The sequence below is a fragment of the Beta vulgaris genome, chromosome 3 (assembly GCF_026745355.1).
Source record: "Beta vulgaris subsp. vulgaris cultivar EL10 chromosome 3, EL10.2, whole genome shotgun sequence".
Classification (NCBI taxonomy): Eukaryota; Viridiplantae; Streptophyta; class Magnoliopsida; order Caryophyllales; family Amaranthaceae; genus Beta; species Beta vulgaris.
The window spans coordinates 4,230,634-4,241,829 of record NC_079204.1 but is presented as its reverse complement, the minus strand read 5'-3'; the positions used below and the strand labels follow the sequence as shown (position 1 = coordinate 4,241,829).

The 11,196-nt window shown below is 33.4% G+C and overlaps 1 long non-coding RNA gene across 1 annotated transcript; it reads right to left on the bottom strand.

Moving 5' to 3' along the window:
* Positions 1-4,808: 4,808 nt before the first annotated feature.
* Positions 4,809-6,960, bottom strand: LOC130590877 (uncharacterized). Its single transcript, XR_008968628.1, has 3 exons — positions 6,405-6,960; positions 5,682-5,761; positions 4,809-5,010 (listed from the first exon to the last, which is right to left on the bottom strand). It is a non-coding gene; the product is annotated as an uncharacterized LOC130590877 (long non-coding RNA).
* Positions 6,961-11,196: the final 4,236 nt, after the last annotated feature.

Here is an 11,196-nt window from a genome sequence, read left to right as displayed (position 1 = left end):
TTGTTGGGCCTCTGAGTGAGTGGCCTGTGCGAGGGCACCCCAGAGGAAATTAATCTTACCACGGGTTCTCGAAAGAGGACCCAAAAAAAGTTTATATTTTGATTTTTAGATAATTTTGGTGGAGTTTGAACGACTCCATTTTCTCTTAATAATTCTAAAACTTCTATTGTTACCATTATAATGTAGCTTCTCTTATTTTATTAGATTCATATTGTTCATATATGATCCAATGCATATGTTAAAAATAAAACATTAATCTAAATTTTTTACTTTTATAGTTGTAAACAATTTCCGATGATGTAAAGTTCTGATTTTTCGAATTATGTAGCAAAAATTGTCCAAACTTTATTGTATAATATTTTTAGGTTTTTAGTTAAAATTAAACTTTGACTTTTCTCTAATACAAGAATTATAGATATGTGTAATTTTTTAATCTTTATATAACTCGATTTTTGAAGGTATGATGATGCAAGACATAATTGTTATTATCACATATAATACGTTATTTTTATAGTTACTTTTATATGTATTTAGAAAAAAAAATATTATTATTCATCTAAATGAATATATTTTCGTAAGTTGTATAACTATATTTTAATATGGACATCATTTTGATATATATTTTGAGCACTCTCCGACGGTAAAATATTATAATATTGTGAATTATGTAGCAAACGTTATATCTGATTTACATAGTATAATAATTTAGGTTGTTCATTGAAAATCATACTCTAATGTGAGAGTGCACTCTTCCCATCAATTTAGCTAATCTAAGATCTAAATTTCAAGACAAAAAATTTCATCCAAAATGTTTTTAGGCTTCAAATCGTAATGGATGATATGATTCCTACATTGCCCATGGAAGTATGCTATCCCTTGGGCCTTAAGTCGGGCCCAAGGCGACATTATAGCGTGTAGAGCAATCGAGTACCTTGTTTCGAATGTAATTTGGAACAGAGCTCCATTTGTCTAATGATCCATTTTTCATGTATTCATAAACCAACAACCTACAAATAACCATATTTCAATTTTAATCACTTGATTTAACAAGTCAATATACAATTGTACAAATTCGCTTTTATTGACTCGCTTGTACTGTGTTACACAATCTTTTCATGTTACCTTTTTTCTCATCTTTTAAGTAAATTTTAGTAACTATTTCACTTTTATTTCATTGTAACTTGTAAGTGACCGCCAACTTGTCTTTTTCCACAATTTTTCCTTAAGAAATTATTTTCTATCCTATTCAACAACTCCCTCCGTCCTAGAGATCATAATTGGGCAGGGCAAGTGCGGAGGATGGTCCATACACACCTACATTCGCATAAATTATTGTACCCCATCCCCCGCTCCACCACCTATAAAGGGGGCAAACGCCCACGTCATACTCATTTCATATCTGTAACTATCCTCCCAATAATGTCAAACAATATGTCACTACTACAGTTGCAAAAATAAAATCATTAATAATATAAGTATATAAAATACGATTTTTTCACCAATTACCCCGAGTTTTCAGGAAATTCACGCGGTAACCCCCAACTTTTCAAAATACACAGAGTACCCCTAAGTTTCATAATAATACACTCAAATGTCCTTAATGACTAACGACGGTTAACTCCGTTAGTCTTAATCCTAATTAATCCCTAATTAACCTAACTAAACCTTAAAACCTGACTCCTAGCTCCCGACTAACGCTAACCTTAAACTTCTAACTTCTAACCTAACCCTAACCTCTAACCTCAAACCCTGACCACTAATTCAGCAACGGTTAGGGGAGGGGTGCGGAATTCAACGAGGGTTAGGGGAGGGGGAATTCAACAAGGTTGTGGGAGAGGGGGAGTTCGACGTGGTGGTGGGGGGAGGGGGGCTGCAGGGTAGGTGTGGGGGTTAGTGTTATGTTTATGATTTCGAGGTTAGGGTTAGGGGTAAGGGTTAGGGTTAATGCTTAATTAGGATTTATGTCGTTAGTCACTAATGATATTTGGGTTTATTGTTAGGAAATATAAGGGTACCTCATGTATTTTGAAAAGTTGAGGGACACATCGTGTTTTTTTTTAAAAAAACTCGAGCGTACTCGGTGAAAAAACCGTATAATATAAGTATATAGATGTTGACTCATGCTCATAGCTGCTAACTTGTAATAACTACTCCTAATAACTTCTCAGGCCCGGCTAAGGCCCTGTGCAGGGTGAGCAACTGCACAGGGCCCTAAAATACAAGGGCCCGACTATATATGTTGTTTACCCAAAATAAAAGAAAAACTAACACTAGTTAATGATTCACGGCTTCACGCGTCTCTCTTCCAATTTCCAAAACCCACATTAATCAATCATGGCATTTCTTATTCTCCAAAAATTTTCAAGCTTATCGATTACAACTCCCGAGTAAGGTTTATAGTTTATTTCTACCTTCTTCAGCGGCCTTCAACTTTCCTTATGTGACCAACTCAAAAGTTTCTCTCTCCTTCTTAATAATCTCAATCTTATTCTAGCAAGAAGGTTGCAGATTTGGCTCCGATTGTTCATCTTTTGCAAAAGTGAGAATGTGAGATGATGCTTAAAATATTTGCTCAAAATATAGTAGATCTTAATTATGAATATGTTGTATATGTTGAATTTTATTTGGAAGAAAATAACTTTTATCTGATGTATGAAATGTTACTTTGATAATTATATAATGACGTATTTTGTTAACTTTTTGGGTTCTCATAATTTAATCTAACACAGGGTCCCTAAATTGTACGAGATGGCCCTGAAACCTCCTTAATTATATGCAATTCATTAGAGGTGATCATGATTAGGCCGATTTTTTGTGCCAAAACCCGTTAGTCTGGGTTAAAAAAAGGGATTTTAAGGAGCCGAACCAAAAATTAGACCGAAAAGTCATGTTTTGCTTGTTCAAAGCAAAAAAAAATCAGGTCCGACCACGGACCAAAAAATTATGCCCAACCCGCCCAAATTCGGGCCGAGCCAGGCTGATTTGATCAGCTTTAAAATTACATATTCTTGTAATAGAATAGTTACTCTTGTTTATCCTAATGATCTGTAATAATGAGATCAATATATTCTTCTAAGTTCACTAACTTGTATTCATTCATTCAAACCTACAAACTTCTAACAAAAGGATTCTCTTTTTTTTTTCTCACTAAAGTTTTTTGTTGGTTAATTTCATATATAATTTGTCATTTTCCACTCCTCTGGACTCTGGATGAGCGTGTCAAGTATGGTAACACATACAAGGTCATGCGTGAGACGTTTAGTTTTGCCAACAATTTTGATACAGAAATCCAGTTGAATCATGATATATATGACGTAACAGCTTAGTGGAATCAAATATTTCCTAACAAGTCATATATATAACCTCTTTGATCATCGTAGAAGCTTTGAAATGAGGCTGAATTGTCTACTTATGTTATTTGTCTGACATTGTTATCAATTACTTTAAGGAGCCGGACCAAAATCAGACCGAAAAGTCATGTTTTGCTTGTTCAAAGCAAAAAAAAATTGGGTCCGGCCACGGACCAAAAAATTATGCCAAACCCGCCAAGATTCGAGCCGAGCCGGGCTGATTTGATCAGTTTGAAAATTACTTATTCTTGTAATAGAATAATTACTCTTGTTTATCCTAATGATCGGTAATAATGAGATCAATATAATAATAATAATAATAATAATAATAATAATAATAATAATAATAATAATAATAATAATAATAATAATAATAATAATAATAATAATAATAATATAATAATAATAATAATAATAATAATAATAATAATAATAATAATAATAATAATAATAATAATATAATAATAATAATAATAATAATAATAATAATAATAATAATAATAATAATAATAATAATAATAATATAATAATGATAATAATAATGATAATAATAATAATAATAATAATAATAATAATAATAATAATAATGATAATAATAATGATAATAATAATGATAATAATAATGATAATAATATAATAATAATAATAATAATAATAATAATAATAATAATAATAATAATAATAATAATAATAATAATAATAATAATAATAATAATAATAATAATAATAATAATAATAATAATAATAATAATAATAATAATAATAATAATAATAATAATAATAATAATAATAGTTCTTAGATAGAATCATGATTCTTGATGTTATAATGAAAATTTTTTCTTATAAATTTTGAGATTATTGCTAAAAATCGATTGTTCTTTCTCTCTTCTCTTCTGTTCTACTGATGCATTGTTTTTTTTAGTTTAGTTTGAATTTCTTGTCAATTTTTGTGGTAGTTCTTGGATAGAATCATGATTCTTGATGTTTTTTTGGTGTATTATGAAAAATTCTTGAATTTCTGTCAATGTTTGTGGTTGTTCTGCTACTGTTGGTGTTTCTTTTTTCGTTTCTTCTTTTCTGAAATTCTTCATTTGTACGACTTTTGACTGTGTTTCTTGCGACCACAAATATGATAGGGAAAAAGATATTAATTCTCATAATCATAAACACAAACACTGGAAATATCAATGCAAGATTTGCAAAAGCAAATTCAGGTGGGCATCGGAACTCGATGCCCACCTCGACGAGCATTTTGCACCGCGAGAGTTGTCCTCCACCTCCACCACTGTGGTTGGCTTGCTTTTAAGGATATGTGGGTGTAACGCCCCGACTACTAATTCACTATTTAAGATAATCTAATTAGCAGCGGAATACCTATTTAGTCGAGGCATTACTGCCGCACCTTCGGTTAGGAAGGTGCAAGGCTACAATCATATAACATATTTAAACATTATGAGATAATAGTGATAACTTAAACATCTTATGATATAATAAAGTAAACAACGTTAACGTTACATGACATGACAATGATAATTTATATTAAAGTATATGGTCTTACATTCTAGTTAAGTTAACCTTACAAGTTAGTAGCACTATTACTAGATGATTTAATAAGGTGGTAATCCTTGCCACTACGCAGTACCATCGTCCCCAGCAGTACCTAAAACATAAATACAAAACGTTATGAGTCGAGGCTCAGTAACAAACTACCCTAGCAACATAAACTCATTTCAACTCATTTTATTTACAAAACAGGGAGAAAGAATAATTCAAACATTTACGAAAACAATATTCATTCAATTCACTTTAATATTCCATGATTCCATTTCATCAGTTTTTACTCTGGTTGATGTACATCAGTCAGTGCTGGGACGTCTCCCAGTATGTGTATGCACCACTGTGCAAGGACCTTGGCCCCGGGCATTACCCTACACCAGTAACAGTAGTGGGCCAGTGCCCCAGTAAACAGTAGCGGGCTAGTGCCCCAGTAAACAGTACGGTACGTGCACGACCTTCAGTCAGTCAGTAGGTACAACCAACCAGTTCTTTCACTTTTCTTTATCATGTTACGTTTCTTTTATTTTAACAGTGACCAGTGTATTACAGTAACTCAGTACTTCCATTAATATTTCATAAACAATATCATTTCAGTGATCAGTATGCTTCTGTAACTCAGTATCTTTCAATCATACAAATCTCAGGATACGTAACCAAAACATGTAATAATATTCCCGCAACTCAAAAAAAGTACATGTTCATAAATCATCATCTCAGTAGCATATTATAAAAACGCATTTCAAAGGAATTGCGGGTACTAGCAGTAGTTGTTACCTTGATTGCAGAATAATAATAATAATAATCCTCTTCTTACGTCCTTGATATCGTCCTTACTGAGCTCCGAGGAACGAGTTCTTTTAAGTTTCAAAACGGGTATTTTGTAAGTTAGAAATTAATAGAAAACATTGATATAAGTGCTCTTTAAGTATGATTCTTATGTTATAATATTGTTTATATAAGTTTGAAAATCTAGCTTATTTAGTGATTACGTAATAAACTGAAGTTATAATAGTTTATCCAAACCTTTATACTTATTTCTATAGATATTACTTAAAAATCGAATTAAAAGTATTATCCTTCAATTAGTCATATTATTATGTTATAAGTTTTAGAATTTAATTATAGATTCCTTTATATACTTATTTGTCGAAAATTCGTCGGCATTAATAAAGGTGTGGTTCATCATTTAGTCATATGATTAGCTTAGAGCCAACAATTATACTTAGTCAAATGGGCTAGTTTCTAAGATTATAAGGTGGTATAACTTTTAAATCAGATTAGAAAGGTATATTAAACATGTTATAACTTGTATAATCTAAAGCTTGATATCATAAATTTTATTTTACTAAAACATTTGCTAAACTTAGGTAATAACCAGAATTTATTAGGTGACTTACTTAGCTTAGATGGTAGTACCTATTTTCATTTAGTTTCTAGGAATTCATTCCTCTTTGACAAAGTTAACATTTACAGAAGAAAGTAAAGCAATAAACTCACCTAAAACAGAACACACACGCAGGGGGAGAAATGGGGGTTTGGCGTCGCGGCAGGAGGTCCGGCGAGGGGCGTCGGTGTACGGCGGCGAAGGGCGACAGAAAGGCGAGGCAACAGTGACAGGCGGAAAGGTAAGGGGGTGGTGCGCGGTGGTGCGGCGGTGTCACGGAGGAGAGAGAGAGAGACGAGTGTGCAGGGGGGGGTCGAAGGAGACGAAGATGCAGCGAGAGAGGAGGGGCGACGGTGGGTGCTGGTGGTGGCCGAAACAGAAGAACAGAGGAATTGAAATTCCGTTTTCACTTTCTTTTAGTTGATTTAATTTTATGAATTGTTGTTGATTTGTGAGGAAAATTTCAAACTCAATCTCCCTATTTATAGAGGAATTGCTATCTCACAAGATGAATTTCAGAAATTAAAAATTCACCAAACCTTGAGCATCCATGGTTTTTCAAGAAAACAAGAAGCTTAACCATTGTTTTTGAGTGAATTTCAGTGGGTTTAATGAGTTTGTGAGGGAAAAAGTATAATTATAAAATGTTTGCTGGTTTTGTAAAACAAGGGAAGAAGAGAAATTCCATGGCTTGAGAGTTGTAGTCTTACACGCCATTGACAAAGGAGGAAGATGATTTTCCTCTTTTTCTTTTATTTCTTATTTACTGATGTTTGGTTGGAATTGGGCTCATTGAGTTGGAGTTTCTTTTGCTAATTTTATTACTCACCTTATGTATTATATTCAATTTCCAAATTACTTACAAGGTTGACTAGAGACTTTAGAATTTTAATTTATGAACCTCATTAACCAAAAATTACTAAACAAAATATCTTAGAAATTAACTTACTAATTTTTATTTACTAAGATTGGTTCACTTTTAGTTTATTAACTAAGATTAGTTATCAATTAAATAAAATTAGAACTTGGGGGTATTACAGTGGGCCTTTGTTAAGCTTTCAGTTGCCTCTGCTGTGATGCTTTGCCTTGCTGGTCATCTCTCAAATGCAGTCATTGCTGTTGGTACACGTTATGAGATAAATGTATGTACAATAAAAAATCGAGTGTATTTGATAATGCAAGCTTGTTGTTGTAGATGTTTAGTAATAGCCATATATATAATAAAAAATAGAAAATAAGTGAAAGAGATGGATCTATTGTATTGTGAAAGAAAGAAGATGATTATAAAGAATTCTTAATGAAGAATAATTCAACCCTTATTTACCAAATAAAAAAGGATAACATATACCTCCATGAAAATGACCATTCTTTTCACCATCCTTTAACACTTTTTGTAGTTGAAATTCTAGCAAAAATTAATTACAGATTTGTCAATTCCTAATAAATATTTACTTTAACCATGTATGAAACAACATGCAATTTTCAAAAAACATATGAGTTGAATCTTTTTGGAAAGTTGCGAGGGCTGCTTTAATTGTTTGCCCTTCTTTTGTTCCACGTGTTGCTTGCTTTTTCTTGTTCGATCGTGGTCTTAATAACGTGGCAACCGACATCGGTGTAATAAATTTGTTTCTTTTTCCTCCTACATTAATGTCATTCTGTTTAATCTATACATTTTTCTTAATAAAAAATAAGTATGAAAGGGATAAATTAAGACATACACAATATAATTTTACCAAGTCTCGCATGCTTTATTCATCTTTTGCAAAAGTGAGAATGTGAGATGATGCTTAAAAATATTTGCTCAAAATATAGTAGATCTTAATTATGAATATGTTGTATATGTTGAATTTTATTTGGAAGAAAATAACTTTTATCTGATGTATGAAATGTTACTTTGATAATTATATAATGACGTATTTTGTTAACTTTTTGGGTTCTCATAATTTAATTTAACACAGGGTCCCTAAATTGTACGAGATGGCCCTGAAACCTCCTTAATTATATGCAATTCATTAGAGGTGATCATGATTAGGCCGAATTTTTGTGCCAAAACCCGTTAGTCTGGGTTAAAAAAACGGATTTTAAGGAGCCGAACCAAAAATTAGACCGAAAAGTCATGTTTTGCTTGTTCAAAGCAAAAAAAAATCAGGACACTCCCCTTATTACATGGCATCCCCACCACCCCTCTTTGTTACCATCCCACTTACTCGATCAAACCCGGCACCGCACAGTTGTTGCCCCAATGTTTTGCTACAACTATGTGGAGTATCATTTTCCACATAATGTAGCAAAACAATTTGAGGCATTACAAGACATTGACTTGAGCGGTGTCGGATCTAGTCTCCATCCCATCGTCTTCAAGCAGAACAAAGGGAAATTTGAGCTCAACTTCAAAAAACACTATGAGCATAATATCAAGGACTGGGTTGAAGCAACCCCTATTGGGTATGCCGAGGATTCTTCCTCGGCACGCCGTGAAGACATTCTAGTGAATGAGACCTCGGCACGCCGTGAAGAGGATTCTTCCTCGGCACGGCTTGAAGAGATTCCAGTGAATGAGGAGTGGGGATACATTCCACTGAATGAGGGGGGATCCTTTGGATCTGATTTGGAGCATGGTAATGAGGAGGGGGGATACATTCCAATGTCTGAAGGGGGATGCTTTGTACAGCCTCAGCCTCAGCCTCAGCCAAAGAGGATGCGGGGGGTGGCTACTCCACCAAGCCAGATTTATAAGACAGGTGATAAAAGGGCTGGCAGGGGCATACATGGTGGCCGATTCTCGCATTCAAGTGATCATGCTGAGAAAATGAACTGGAAACGAAATCAGGTACTTCAACCACCCTAAAACATAATTATTGTAATTAAGTAATTTTCCACTGAGTATGCATATTTTTTGTTTTGACAAGCAAGACAGTGAGCTTTTATTTTTTTTCCCCTGGTGCTATTAAAACCATGTGGGTTTGTTCTGTTTATTTTCCTTTTTTTAAAAAAAAATTTCCCTGGTGCTATTAAAACCATGTGGGTTTGTTCTGTTTATTTTCCTTTTTTTAAAAAAAATTTCCCTGGTGCTATTAAAACCATGTGGGTTTGTTCTGTTTATTTTCCTTTTTTTAAAAAAATTTCCCTGGTGCTAATAAACCTCGTGATTTCTCTGCTTGCAGAATCGTGCTAAGCCTGCTAAGCGTGCTAAAAGAAGTTGAAGACTGCAGACCTCCTCCTCTTTGTTCTCAAACTAGTTTTTTTTTTTCTTAGTCGATTCTTGTATCAATACAAAAGGTTTACAAGTTTTTGAGATTTTTTTATCATGTTAATATTTTGATAGGGTCTAGAGTAGTTTTATTAAGGAAAAATTGTCAAGAATAAGTCAACCTTTGCGTTGGCCACTTTTAACAAGTCAACCTTCATTTATTCTAGTAGCAAGTAAAGCTTGTACATGAATTAGCTTTTAACAAGTTTTTTTTACTTATGACCTGAACAACCCCTATAATTTTGTTCAGTTTTAACAGGTGTGTATTCTAAAACTCATTAAATTGTTCTCTAGAACATATTTTATTCTTGACAATTTTTCCTTTTATTAATGTCTAAGTCAATTTACTATTATAGTCTCCAAATTTCAGGGCCGTTCCTAAGTAACTTCAACTAACTTATTTCAAACCACACTTTAAACACCTCAAACATTTTTCATTATAAACTCTTTAATTTCCTTGAACAATTAATTTTTTTTTGTGAATGCCAACGAGATAAAGTGCAATTTACCCAAACAACTTGGAACAATTCCTAAAAATTTCAAATGGTAAGCAATTGTCTTTTTCCAATATCATCAAAATTAAATTTCAGTAGAATTTTAATTCCCAACAAGATAATTTGGAAGTTCATTGACAGGACCCTTTTAGCTCTTTCCGAAGCAACCTTTAATTTTGCAAGAGCTCTTTGATCATTACTGATATCTTTCTTATGCTTCCTCTTAACCCCGTCGACAAAATGGCCAACCAATCTGTTATCGAAGTCCCCTTCCACCAAGGTGGGTGTCCCCACTTACTTGCTTTCACCCTGAATTCGCCCCCTTCAATGGAAACCAAGGAAACATCAATAGTCCCACCCCCCAAGTCAAAGATTAAGACTTCTTCGTTGTTTCAATTTTGCTTTTACTCTTTGGTTCAAGGTTAATTCCATAAGCCATAGCAGCAGCTGTTGGCTCATTGATAACATGAACTACATTGAGCTCTGCAATGGTAAATCCAAAAGTTGCCAGTATGAACCCAGCAAAAAAGCACAAATAAAGAAGTCGGGATCGATTTGATCATGATTAGGCCGAATTTTTGTGCCAAAACCCGTTAGTCTGGGTTAAAAAAACGGATTTTAAGGAGCCGAACCAAAAATTAGACCGAAAAGTCATGTTTTGCTTGTTCAAAGAAAAAAAAATCAGGTCGACCACGGACCAGAAAATTATGCCCAACCCGCCCAAATTCGGCCGAGCCAGGCTGATTTGATCAGCTTTAAAATTACATATTCTTGTAATAGAATAGTTACTCTTGTTTATCCTAATGATCTGTAATAATGAGATCAATATATTCTTCTAAGGTGTTGTTTGGTTGGAAGCTATTTCCCTTGGAAATACAAATTCCTAGGAAATACATTATGGGTGTTGTGTTTGGTTGGAGGGAAATGAGAGAAACATAGGAAATACAAATTCAAGGGAAATAGAATTTCCCATGAAACATGGGAAATCACTCACCAAGCCCCCCCTGTAAATTTCCTAGGAAATGCAATTTTCTAGTGGAACCAAACAATTTTGTCTAATTCCTAGGAAATTAACATGGGAAAAAATTTCCCATGAAATGTAAATTCCCATGGGAAATTACTTCCCATGTGAACCAAACGAGGCCTAAGTTCACTAAC